The sequence below is a fragment of the Mastomys coucha genome, unplaced genomic scaffold, assembly GCF_008632895.1.
Source record: "Mastomys coucha isolate ucsf_1 unplaced genomic scaffold, UCSF_Mcou_1 pScaffold21, whole genome shotgun sequence".
NCBI lineage: Eukaryota > Metazoa > Chordata > Mammalia > Rodentia > Muridae > Mastomys > Mastomys coucha.
In genome coordinates, this window is record NW_022196904.1 from 1,282,788 (window position 1) to 1,295,719 (window position 12,932).

The 12,932-nt window shown below is 41.0% G+C and overlaps 1 pseudogene; it reads right to left on the reverse strand.

Moving 5' to 3' along the window:
• Positions 1-10,942: 10,942 nt before the first annotated feature.
• LOC116101534 lies at positions 10,943-12,542 on the reverse strand (annotated as a pseudogene).
• Between the last annotated feature and the right edge of the window lie 390 nt (positions 12,543-12,932).

The following is a 12,932-nucleotide window of genomic DNA, read 5'->3' on the forward strand; positions in this document are numbered from 1 at the left end:
TTTCTGAGTTCGAGGCCAGCCTGGTCTACAGAGTAAGTTCCAGAACAGCCAGGGCTACACAGAGAAACTTGCCTTGAAAAACAAAACAAAAGAAAAAATAAAAAAAAAGAAAGAAAGAAAGAAAGAAAGGAAGGAAGGAAGAAAGAAAGAAAATAAAAAGAGAAAGAGAAGATGGGACATCCAGAAGGCAGAAAGGATTCTGGGATAAAACCAGGCATAGAAGAGTTGCCCGGAGAAGATGGAACTAGATGTATGCATAGTACCTCAGTATTCTGGGTCTTGGAATCTAATCTTGGAGTCATGAACTACAAGATCAGAACAGATCTAGGGCTGGGTCCTCAAAAAAATGTGAGGGCAATGGTCTCTTTCAAAAGGACACAAATTCCAAGCATTTTGTGACCTACTCTATCCATAACCTTGGGGGCAAGCACTTCAGGGTGTAGGGGTTAGAGACACTCATATCACAACACAGACTCTGGTGCCAAATATTCCTGAGTTGGAAAATCATCTTTGGGATATTCAACACCCATATAGATTGTGTTCAAAGGAACCTGCAGTGTTCTTTAAATACTCAGAGAGCCTGTGAGATGATTTTTGAAAACTGTATGTGTGGTAACACAAGCCTAGAATCCAAGCACACAAACAGCAAGAGGATCACAAGTTCAGGGTCAGCCTCAGTTCAGAATCCAGCTGTGTGTGTGTGTGTGTGTGTGTGTGTGTGTGTGTGTGTGTGTGTGTATGAGGCAATGGCTCACTATACTTCTTTTTTACATTTAATTATTTAATTATGCATCACTCACCATATATAAAAACAATTTTAAAAGGAAGCACAAGCTTTTTCTACCTCCATCTACACCTAGAAGGGACAGCGGATCCACAGCCCTCTGTACCTTTCCTGCAAGCAAAGGGCCTGTCTCCAGGGTATGCTCTGACTCCAGGACTCAGGAGGGACAACTGATCCACAGCCCTCTGCACACAGGTCTTACCAGAGGAGAGCTGATCTCCCAGGAGTGCTGACACAGGATTACAGACCCACAGGAGGAACAAGCTCCAGCCACAGAGAGCAAGAACATCTAACACCAGAGATCAACAGATGGCGAAAGGCAAATGCAAGATTCTTACCAACAGAAACTAAGACTACGTGGCTTCATCAGAACCCAGTACTCCAACCACAGCAAGTCCTGGATATCCCAAAACACCAGAAAAACAAGATTTGGATCTAAAATCATATCTCATGATGGTGATAGAGGAATTTGAGAAGAACATGAATAACTCCCTTCAAGAAATACAGGAGAACACAGATAAACAGGTTCAAGCCCTTAAAAGAGGAAACACAAAAATCCCTTAAAGAATTACAGGAAAGCACAATCAAACAGATGAAGGAACTGAACAAAATCATACAGAACCTAAAAATAGAAATAGAAACAGTTAAGAAATAACAAAGAGAGACAACTCTGGAGATAGAAATCATAGGAAAGAAGTCAGGAAACATAGATGCAAGCATCACCAACAGAGTACAAGAGATAGAAAAGAGAGTCTCAGGTGCAGAAGATACCATAGAAAACACTGAAAAAGCAAAATGCAAAAAGCTCCTAACCCAAAACATCCAGGAAATACAGGACACAATGAGAAGACCAAACCTAAGGATAATATGTAAAGAGTGAAGACTTCCAACTTAAAGGGCCAGTAAATATCTTCAACAAAATTATAGAAGAAAGCTTCCCTAACCTAAAGAAAGACATACCCATGAACATACAAGAAGCCTATAGAACTCCAAACAGACTAGACCAGAAAAAAAATTCTTCCCACCACATAATAGTCAAAACACCAAATGCACAAAACAAAGAAAGAATATTAAAAGCAGTGAGGGAAAAAGGTCAAGTAACATATAAAGGCAGGCCTATCAGAATTACACCATACTTCTCACCAGAGACTATGAAAGCCAGAAGATCCTGGGCAGATGTCATACAGACCCTAAGAGAACACAAATGCCAGCCCAGGCTACTACACCCAGCAAAACTCTCAATTACCATAGATGGGGAAACCAAAGTATTCCATGACAAAACCAAATTTACACAATATATTTCCACAAATCCAGCCTTTCAAAGGATACTAAATGTGAAACACCAACACAAAGAGGGAAACTACATCCTAGAAAAAGCAAGAAAGTAATCTTCCAACAAAACTAAAAGAAGTTAGCCACATGAACATAATTCTAAATCTAACAACAAAAATAACAGAAAGCAACAATTACTTCTCCTTAATATCAATTAATATCAATGGATTCAATTCCCCAATAAAAAGACATAGACTATCAGACTGGGTACATAAAAAGGACTCAATATTTTGATGCATACAGGAAACCCACCTGAGTGACTAGGCAGACACTAACTCAGAATAAAAGGCTGGAAAACAATTCTCCAAGCCAATGGTCCCAATAAAAAAAGCTGGAGTAGCCATTCTAATATCGAATAAAATCAACTTTCACCCTAAAGTGATCAGAAAAGATAAGGAGGGACACTTCATACTCATCAAAGGTAAGAACTACCAAGATGAACTCTCAATTATGAACCTCTATGCACCAAATGCAAGGGCATCTACATTCATAAAGAAACTTTATTAAAGCTCAAAGCATACATTGCACTGCATAAAATAATAGTGGGAGATTTCAACACCCCATTCTGTGCAGTGGACAGATCATGGAAACAGAAACTAAACAAAGACACAGTAAGACAAACAGAAGTTACAAAACGGATGGATTATTAGATATCTATAAAACTTTTTATCCTAAAACAAAAGGATATACTTTCTTCTCAGCACCTCACGGTACCTTCTCCAAAATTGACCATATAATTGGTCATAGATCAGCCCTCAACAGATACAAGAAGATTGAAATAATTCCTTGTATCCTATCAGATCACCATGGACTAAGGCTGCTCCTCAATTACAACATGAACAATAGAAAGCCCACATACACATGGAAGCTTAACAACACTCTATTCAATGATAACTTGGTCAAGGAAGAAATAAAGAAAGAAATTAAAGATTTTCTAGAGTTTAATGAAAATGAAGCCATAACATAACCAAACTTATGGGACACAATGAAAGCAGTCCTAAGAGGAAAAATCATAGCTTTAAGTGCCTCCAAAAAGAAACTGGAAAGAGCATACACCAGCAATTTGACAGAGCATCTGAAAGCTCTAGAACAAAAAGAAGCAAATTCTCCTAAGAGGAGTCAGGAAATAGTCAAACTCAGGGCTGAAATCAAACAAATGGAAACAAAAAGAACTATACAAAAAATCAACCAAACCAGGAGCTGCTTCTTTGAGAAAATCAACAAAGTACATAAAACCCTTAGCTCGACAAACTAGAGGGCACAGAGACATTATCCTAACTAACAAGATCAGAAATGAAAAGGGAGACATAACAACAGACACCGAGGAAGTCCAAAAGAATCATGAGATCCTACTACAAAAGTCTATACTCAACAAAACCAGAAAACCTGGATGAAATGGACAATTTTCTAGACAGATACCAGGTACCAAAGTTAAATCATGATCAGATAAATGATCTAAACAGTTCCAAATCTGCTAATGAAATAGAAACAGTCATTAATAGTCTCCCAACCAAAAAAAGCCCAGGACCAGATGGGTTTCATGCAAAGTTTTATCAGATCTTCAAAGAAGACCTAATTCCAATACTCCTCAAACTATTCCACAAAATAGGAACAGAAGGCACTCTACCCAATTCGTTCTATGAAGCCACAATTACTCTGATACCTAAGCCACAGAAAGACTCCAGAAAGAAAGAAAACTTCAGACCAGTTTCCCTTATGAGTATCAATGCAAAAATACTCAATAAAATTCTTGCAAATCAAATCAAAGAACACATCAAAATGATCATCCATCATGATCAAGTAGACTTCATCCCAGCAATGCAGGGATGGTTCAATATATAAAAATCTATCAACGTAATTCACTATATAAACATACTCAAAGAAAAAAAAACCATATAATCATCTCATTAAATGTGGAGAAAGCAATTGACAAAATCCAACATCCTTTCATGATAAAAGACTTGGAAAGATCAGGAATTCAAGGTACATACCTAAATATAACAAAAGCAATATACAGCAAACCAGTAGCCAGCATCAAACTAAATGGAGAGAAACTTGAAGCAATCCCACTAAAACCAGGGACTAGACAAGGCTGCCCACTCTCTCCCTACGTATTCAATATTGTACTTGAAGTCCTAGCCAGAGCAATTAGACAACAAAAGGAGATCAAAGGGATACGAATTGGAAAGGAAGAAGTCAAATTATCACTATTTGCTGATGATATGATAGTATACTTAAGTGACCCCAAAAATTCCACCAGAGAGCTCCTAAACCTGATAAGCAACTTCAGCAAAGTAGCTGAATGTAAAATTAACTCAAGCAAATCAGTGGCCTTTATCTACACAAAGGATAAACAGGCTGAGAGAGAAATTAGCGAAACAACACCCTTCACAATAGTCACAAATAATATAAAAATACCTTTGTGTGACTCTAACTAAACAAGTAAAAGATCTGTTTGACAAGAACTTCAAGTCTCTGAAGAAGGAAATGGAAGAAGATCTCAGAAGATGGAAAGATCTCCCATGCTCATGGATTGGCAGGATTAATATAGTAAAAATGGCCATCTTGCCGAGAGCAATCCACAGATTCAATGCAATCCCCATCAAAATTCCAACTCAATTCTTCACAGACTTAGAAAGAGCAATTTGCAAATTCATCTGGAATAACAAAAAACCCAGCATAGCAAAAACTATTCTCATCAATAAAAGAACCTCTGGTGAAATCACCATCCTGGATCTTAAGGTGTACTACAGAGCAATTGTGATAAAAACTGCATGGTATTGGTACTGTGACAGGCGGGTGGATCAATGGAATAGAATTGAAGATCCAAAAATGAACCCAAACACCTATGGCCACTTGATCTTTGACAAAAGAGCTAAAACCATCCAGTGGAAAAAAGACAGCATTTTCAACAAATGGTCTAGATAAACTGGTGGTTAGCATGTAGAAGAATGCAAATCTATCCATTCCTATCTCTTTGTACAAAGCTCAAGTCCAAGTGGATCAAGGACCTCCACATAAAACCAGATACACTGAAACTAATAGAAAAGAAAGTGGAGAAGAGCCTTGAACACATGGGCATAGGGCAAAATTTCCTGAACAGAACATCAATATCTTACTCTTTAAGATCAAGAATTGATAAATGGGACCTCTTAAAATTACAAAGCTTCTGTAAGGCTAAGGGCACTGTCAATAAGACAAAACAGCAACCAACAAATTGGGAAAAGATCTTTACCAATCCTGTATCTGATAGAGGGCTAATATCCAAGATATACAAAGGACTCAAGAAGTTAGACTGCAGAGAACCAAATAACCCTATTAAAAATGGGGTACAGAGCTAAACAAAGAATTCTTAACTGAGGAATACCGAATGGCTTAGAAGCTCCTAAAGAAATGTTCAACATTCTTAGTCATCAGGGAAATGCAAATCAAAACAAACATGAGGTTCTACCTCACACCAGTCAGAATGGCTAAGATCAAAAACTCAGGTGACAGCAGAAGCTGGTGAGGATGTGGAGAAAGAGGAACACTCCTTAATTGCTGGTGGGATTGCAAGCTGGTACAACCACTCTGGAAATCAGTTTGACAGTTCCTCCGGAAATTGGACATAGTATTACCAGAGGACCCAGCTATTCCAGTCCTTGGCATATACCCAGAAGATGCTCCAACATTTAACAAGGACATATGCTCCGCTATGTTCATAGCAGCCTTATTTATAATAGCCAGAAGCTTGAAAGAACCCAGATGTCCCTCAACAGAGGAATGGATATAAAAAAATATGGTACATTTACACTTGGGAGTGATACTCAACTATTAAAAACAATGAATTCATGAAATTCTTAGGCAAATGGATGGCCCTAGAAAATATCATCCTGAGTGAGGTAACTGATCACAAAATAACACACATGGTATACACTCACTGATAAGTGGATATTAGCCCAGAAGCTTGGAATACACAAAGTACAATTCACAGACCACAAAACCTTTGAAAAATACCCACCCTCTTTGTACCTTTGGGCCTCCTAGTTACGGTACCTAGTCTCCCTCCCCCCTTCTTCTTTACCCTCCCCATCTCCCCATGTGGCCCAGGGTCATGTCCACTGTGGACTCTCCCAGATGTCCCTGTCTCTGGCTATGCTCTCCCACATATCTGTAATAAACTTTCTCTATTGTACTGCAGACCAGTCATGTTCCTTTGCTTTTTCTACTTTTCCCATTCACCTTCCTTTTTTCTTTTCTTTCTTTCATGTTCAAGACACATTGCATATTGTATGAAAATTTAAAGAAAGGAAAATAGCATTCTAGCTATAACCTTAAAAATGAGCTTCTAAAATTTTATTTTTAACATTTTTATTTATTTATTGTATGAGGTAGGGTATGATATGCTCTGTGTGTAAGTCAGAGGAGGACTTGTAGAGGTTGGTTCTGTCCTTCCCAGGGGTTAAACTCAAGTCTTCAGGCTTGGCAGTATGCACCTGTACCCACTGAGCCATCTTGTCAGCTCTGCTTCCCCAGTCAAAGGGTAACTTTTAATGATATACAAGATGCATGGGTGTATTTTTCCAATTTTCCAATAGTTTTACTTCTTAGTATAATTAATTTGTATGAGCAAGATTTCTACTTAAGCAGGCTGATGGTCTGTACAGAGAGGTCACCTAGGAGCAATTAAGAAATAGATCCATTTGATAGAATTTTCTGGAATGATGAAATTAACTTTCAACAGTGTCTAAGATGATGGTCACCAGTGGCTAGTAGGACTGAGAAAATGGAATCTTAGATTGATCCAGTTATCTTAATTTACTCAAATTGAAATGGTCACTGCTGCTTAGGGCTCATACCACAGTAACTGGCTCAGGCCCAGGGGATTTGTCCAGGTACAGGGAGCACCCCCTGGGCAAAGAGGGAGGAAGGAGAAGGGTGAGGACACAGTTCTAAAGCATTTACTGTCTAGGTTGGTTTTAGTGAAGAGAAAGGCATTCTGCCTTGCCTGGAGGGAAGAGACAGAAGCTGGCCCACCCTAGCCCAGGACAGTGGGGCAGGATCTATTGAGCTTTTGCTGAATGAAAGGCCCTATCCTAACTAGATGTGGTGGCACAAGCCTATAATTCCAGTACTCTGAGCAGGAAGCAGGAGGGATAGCAAGTCTGTGGCCAGCCCCGGTTATACAGCAAGACTCTGACTCAAAAAACAAGCAAACGAACCAGAAACAAACAAGGACATATGTTCCTAAAATGTGTTCCACACATGGTATGTTATCTCTTTCTATCCTATCATCAAGACTGAGTCATCTAGGCAGAGCCTGTACCGAAGTCCATAAAGCCAGAGGACATAGTCTGCAGGGACAGGCACCTGGGGCGCCACTCCAGGAGTGTGCACAGCTCAGTTAGGTGCAGACTGCCCACAGCCAGAGTAGATCAGGATTGGGGTGCCCAGCAACAAACAGACTTTATAAGCACACTGTCTAGGTTCAGAGAGGAAGGAGGGAGGGGGAAGGCAAGAAGGAAGGAAGAAGGAAGGAAGAAGGAAGGAAGAAGGAAGGAAGGAAGGAAGGAAGGAAGGAAGGAAGGAAGGAAGGAAAAAGGTAATGGAGAGAGAGAGAGAGAGAGAGACAGAGAGACAGAGAGACAGAGAGACAGAGAGACAGAGAGACAGAGAGACAGAGAGACAGAGAGACAGAGTAATCTATTCGTGGAGTACTTTAGTCTAGGGGAGGTGCTTTCCCACTGCCTCTGAGGTTTCTTTCACTACCCCTGTGCCAAAGTGTGGACAGCCTAGGTTCCTATAGTTCCTCCCTCTCCACTTTTCACACCAGGAAGATTTCCTGAAAGTCCACTGACAGCCTGGGAAGGAAACTGGATGCTTTGATAATAAGTGGGAAATGGGAGGAAGTAGGAAAGGATCCAGAGATGATGGCTACATTCCTTCACAGAGGGTTTTATGAGGTTTGCCATTCTCCCAAGATTTTCTTGCCTGACTCTAAATCCAAGTGGAGAGAATTATGGCAAGAGCCCTGCATGTCTGTATGTAGAGTGTCTGAGTTGTGATCCCTAACTCTACCCCACACAAGTATCTGTGTTTCTCAGTTAAGAAAAAAAAAAAAAACTTTAAAAGATTTGTGGTTAAAAGCATTTTTTTTTTTTTTTTTGAGACAGGGTTTCTCTGTGTAGCCCTGACTGTCCTGGAACTTACTCTGTAGACCAGGCTGGCCTCGAACCCAGAAGTCCACCTGCTTCTGCCTCCCAAGTACTGGGATTAAAGGCGTGTGCCACCACTTCCTGGCTTAAGCCACTTTTAATAACCCTAATTCTTTCATCTCCCCAATAACCTCTAATTTCTGCCTTAGCGATTTTTTTCTTCTTGAGACAACATCTCCCTACATAGCCCAGGCTGCCTCTGAACTCCTTATTTACTCCCAACCAGCCTTGAACTCTTGGAAATACTCCATCTTCAGCCATCTGAGCACCTGGGGATTTACAAATTGGTTATCTCTATCAGTGAATACATACTGTGTGTGTTCTTTTGTGATTGGGTTACCTCACTCAGGCTGATATCTTCTAGTTTCATGAAGGAAACCTTAAAACTTGCTAAAACATCAGCCAGAAGGCTCCTTTTACTGGCCAATGAATAATTCACTTAGTAAGAGAGGCCAGTGAAGAATAATACATTTTTTTAGTCATCTACAGCCATGCTGAATTGGATAGGGCAAACTCTGATTTTAAATTGTTAATTGTGATCCACGTGTCACTAAGACAGACACCATTCTAGTTACTTTATGTAGATACAGTCTAGGAGACATTGTTCTGCTGTGGCAAAATCAGTTACTTTATAAATACTGATAATCTGCAGCATTAAGGAAAAGAACATTATATCCATCCATTTCCCTGAGGACCTCAGGACCAGGGCTCTTCTTTCCCTAAGAGAAGCCAATTTTTTTTTTTAAAGATTTATTTTATTTATTTTATGTGTATGAGTACTCTGGCCCTCTCATTCCGACTCTGCTCGCTCCGGCGCAATTCACTGTAGCTGTGTTCAGACGCACCAGAAGAGGGTGTCAGATCACATTACGAGTGGATGTGAGCCACCACGTGGTTGCTGGGATCCAAACTCAGGACCTTTGGAAGAGCAGTCAGTGCTCTTACCTACTGAGCCATCTCACCAGCTCAAGAGAAGCCAAAGTTTTTTTTTTTTTTTTTGGTTTTTGAGACAGGGTTTCTCTGTGTAGCCCTGGCTGTCCTGGAACTCACTCTGTAGACCAGGCTGACCTCGAACTCAGAAATCCACCTGCCTCTGCCTCCCAAGTGCTGGGATTAAAGGCGTGCGCCACCACCGCCCGGCGAGAAGCCAAAGTTTTAATTATTCAGTTTCACGGCTACTGTACTGGATATTATTTACTCTAAGAAAGAAAGGGTGCTCTACAAGAGGTCCCCCACAAAAAAAATCAGCATTATTTAGCATAATCTCTATCATTCATAGATATGGCACTCTTAGGACTCATTTTATTTTATTTATTTATTTTTATTAGATATTTTCTTTATTTACATGTCATATGATTTCTCCTTTCCCAGTTTCCCCTCCAAAACAAAAAACAAAAACAACAAAAAAAAAAAAACCAAAAACAGCAAGAACAAACCTGTTTCCTCCCAACTCCCCCTGCTTGCCACCCCACCCTCTCCCGCTTACTGGCCCTGGCATTCCTCTACACTGAGGTACAGGACCTTCACAGGACCAAGGGCCTCTCCTCCCGTTGAGGAGTTGATGACCGACTTGGCCATCCTCTACTATACACATAGACTGCCGGAACAATCAGTCCCACCATGTGTACTCCTTAAGACTCATTTTAAATGAATAAGGCCAATATTCTGCAAGAATATGTAGCAGACCAAGTTCCAGGTATGTAGTTCTGCCTGCCAATGGCGCCCCATTGGGTAACTGAATACAAGGGACTGGTTCTTTTTCTATTAATGTTGTGATCCTTAAACGTTAAAATCAGCACTTTCTCTCTCTCTCTCTCTCTCTCTCTCTCTCTCTCTCTCTCTCTCTCTCTCTCTGTCTGTCTCTCTTTCTTTCTTTCTTTCTTTCTTCTTTTTAAAGATTTATTTATTTATTTATTTATTTATTTATTTATTATATATAAATACACTGTAGCTCTCTTCAGACAGTCCAGAACTTGTTATAGATAGTTGTGAGCCACCATCTGGTTGCTGGGGATTTGAACTCAGTCAGTGCTCTTAACAGCTGAGCCACTTCTCCAGCCCATAAAATCAGCATTTTCATGTAATCTCAAATATTTCAATTACATCTGAGCATTTTTTCTTTTTTCCTTTTTTGCAAAACTCAGGTAACAGTTACGTACTACTACAAAAACATTCCTCTGTTGTACAAATTAAACGATTTAAAAGAAATGAGCATTCTAAGAATTATATAAAAAAGAAACCTGCAAGCAGTGTTGAAATGAAACATAAGGCGTTGCTGCTAGCTCTACTGTTTTAAAACACCTTCAAAAGTAAAATTAACAAACACCCTTCAACATATAAAGGTTGACAAGGTTCAAGAAAATCAAATGTCAAAAAGTTCTAGAAAGCTGTGAAAAAGCATATATACGCCGGGCAGTGGTGGCACATGCCTTTAATCCCAGCATTTGGGAGGCAGAGACAGGCGGATTTCTGAGTTCGAGGTCAGCCTGGTCTACAGAGTGAGTTCCAAGATAGCCAGGGCTATACAGAGAAACCCTGTCTCAGAAAACAAAAAACAAAAACAAAAGCAAAAACAAAAACAACAACAAAACAAAAACAAAACAAAACAAAACAAAAACAAAAAAAGCATATATACACTTTCTTATGACTTTATGAAGCTCCACACTTGAGAAGTTGCTAAGTTTCAGTATCAGCTTATTTGCACATCAACTTTATCCCCCCCAAAGCTCACACTGGATTCAGTTCTCCCTTCTGATCTCCAACAATTCTTGTATGCGCCATCTTCCCTCGGCAGAGATGGATGATTTGGCGCTGAGGTGGGTAACCTGCAGAGAGCAGTGCTGACAACAGGCAGGTGTCAGCGATGTCTTTCCCCTAGACCACTCTCATTGTACATTTGCCTTCGTGAACCCAGCCATGTTCAGAATTCCTGTAGCAAATGGAGTCTGTGAGTTCTGAAATGACACAGAGATCAAGTGAAAGAAAGACCACGTGCGCTCTAATGTGCAAGCTGCAGCAGCTACCTTCTCCAACCTGGACTGAAAAACAAAAAGGTAAAATGAAAAGAGTTCACTTAACAGCAGATTAGCAGTTGCAGTGCCTGACGCCACCGAGAAGCTGACCGCAAGTGCTGAGCGGATGGGATCATGGTTTACTGGAAACTAGGCTTCCTGCTGAGCGGCTCTCTTCAAATCCCTGATGTGCTTGACGAAATAGGTCTTCTCATCATTGAACTGCTTGTCCTCCATCCTGTCATTCTGAAACTTGCCGAGGAACTCGATGAGTTTGGTCTGGTTCTCGAGGAGGATGTCTAGGATGGGCTGTGTCTTGTTGGGGCTGGCCACAAACACCTTGAACGCGTGAAAAGACTCAAACTGGATGTCACAGCTCTTGTCCGGGAGGAGGTTCATCATTAGCTTGAGGTTCTCAGGCTTACTGATGTATTTCGTCATAATAGTGAAGCTGTGCCTGTCCAACAGCAGCTCATTCAGAAGCTTCAGTGACTGTCTCTTTGTCACATAGTTTTCCGAATTAAATAGCTTTTCATATTCATATGAAAAATATGACATAATGTTGTTCCAAAAATTCTTCAATTTATGTGTTGTAAGTAAATCCTTGAATATAGCAAATGCATCTGAAGCTATGTCAAATGTTGACATTTCAACGCATCTGAAGAAGACATAAAACTGTACCGACCACAAAATGATTTTTGCAAGCGGTTCATGTCTGATGCATTCTCTTAATGTTATCCCACAGTTAAGAGCTATTTCTGGAGATTCATACCCTTTCAATAACATGAACAAAATATTCTGTTGGGTGTAGATGTATTCAACGGTAGGAGTTCTTGTACCAGTTTTTCATCTGAGAATATTCTTGAAAATTTGAGCAACGACTTTTTTGCACTCAAAGTCAATGAGCTGTAAGTCAGCCACCAGGGTGATGAGGAGCCTGCTATTGTACAGCTCCTGGGCCAGCTGAGCTAAGGCCTCTGTCTGAGGACGCTCTGGCCCTCCTTTGTCCTCCACCCGCAGCTGCTCTGGGCGACAGGCTCCCGCGGCGGTGGCTGCGCGGGCTGGGGTGGCCCAGGAGTTCTTGCTGCGCTTGGTTGGGCTGCGAGGTCCGGCACTGCCTTTGCCTCCGAGGTTGCCTCCGCCTTGCTACTGAAGCCTCAGACTCTCAGGCCGCATGGCTCCTGGCACCTCGCACCCAGCTCCAGTTTGAGCCCTTGAGCCGCTGTCTTGTCTTCCCTGGAAGACGAACTACAATCCTTAAGACGAAATAAACGAAATAAACTCTGTCCTTCGCAGCTTTCTCTTGGCTATTGTCTTAGTTACTGTTCTGTTGCTGTGAAGGGACAGAAAGGCTAAGGCAAATCTTATAAAAGAAAGCATTTAGTTAGGGGCTTGTTTACAGTTTCAGTTTCAGAAGGGTTAGTTCATCATCTTCATGGCAGGGAGTGTGGTGACATGCAGGCAAGGGGCTGGAGAAGTACCTGAGAGTTCACATTTGATCTACAAGTTGAAGACAGAGGGGGGAGGGGGAGGGAGAGAAGGAGAGGGAGAGGGAGAGAGGGAAAAGGAGAGAGGGAGAGGGAGAGGGAGGAGAGGGAGAGGGAGGAGAGG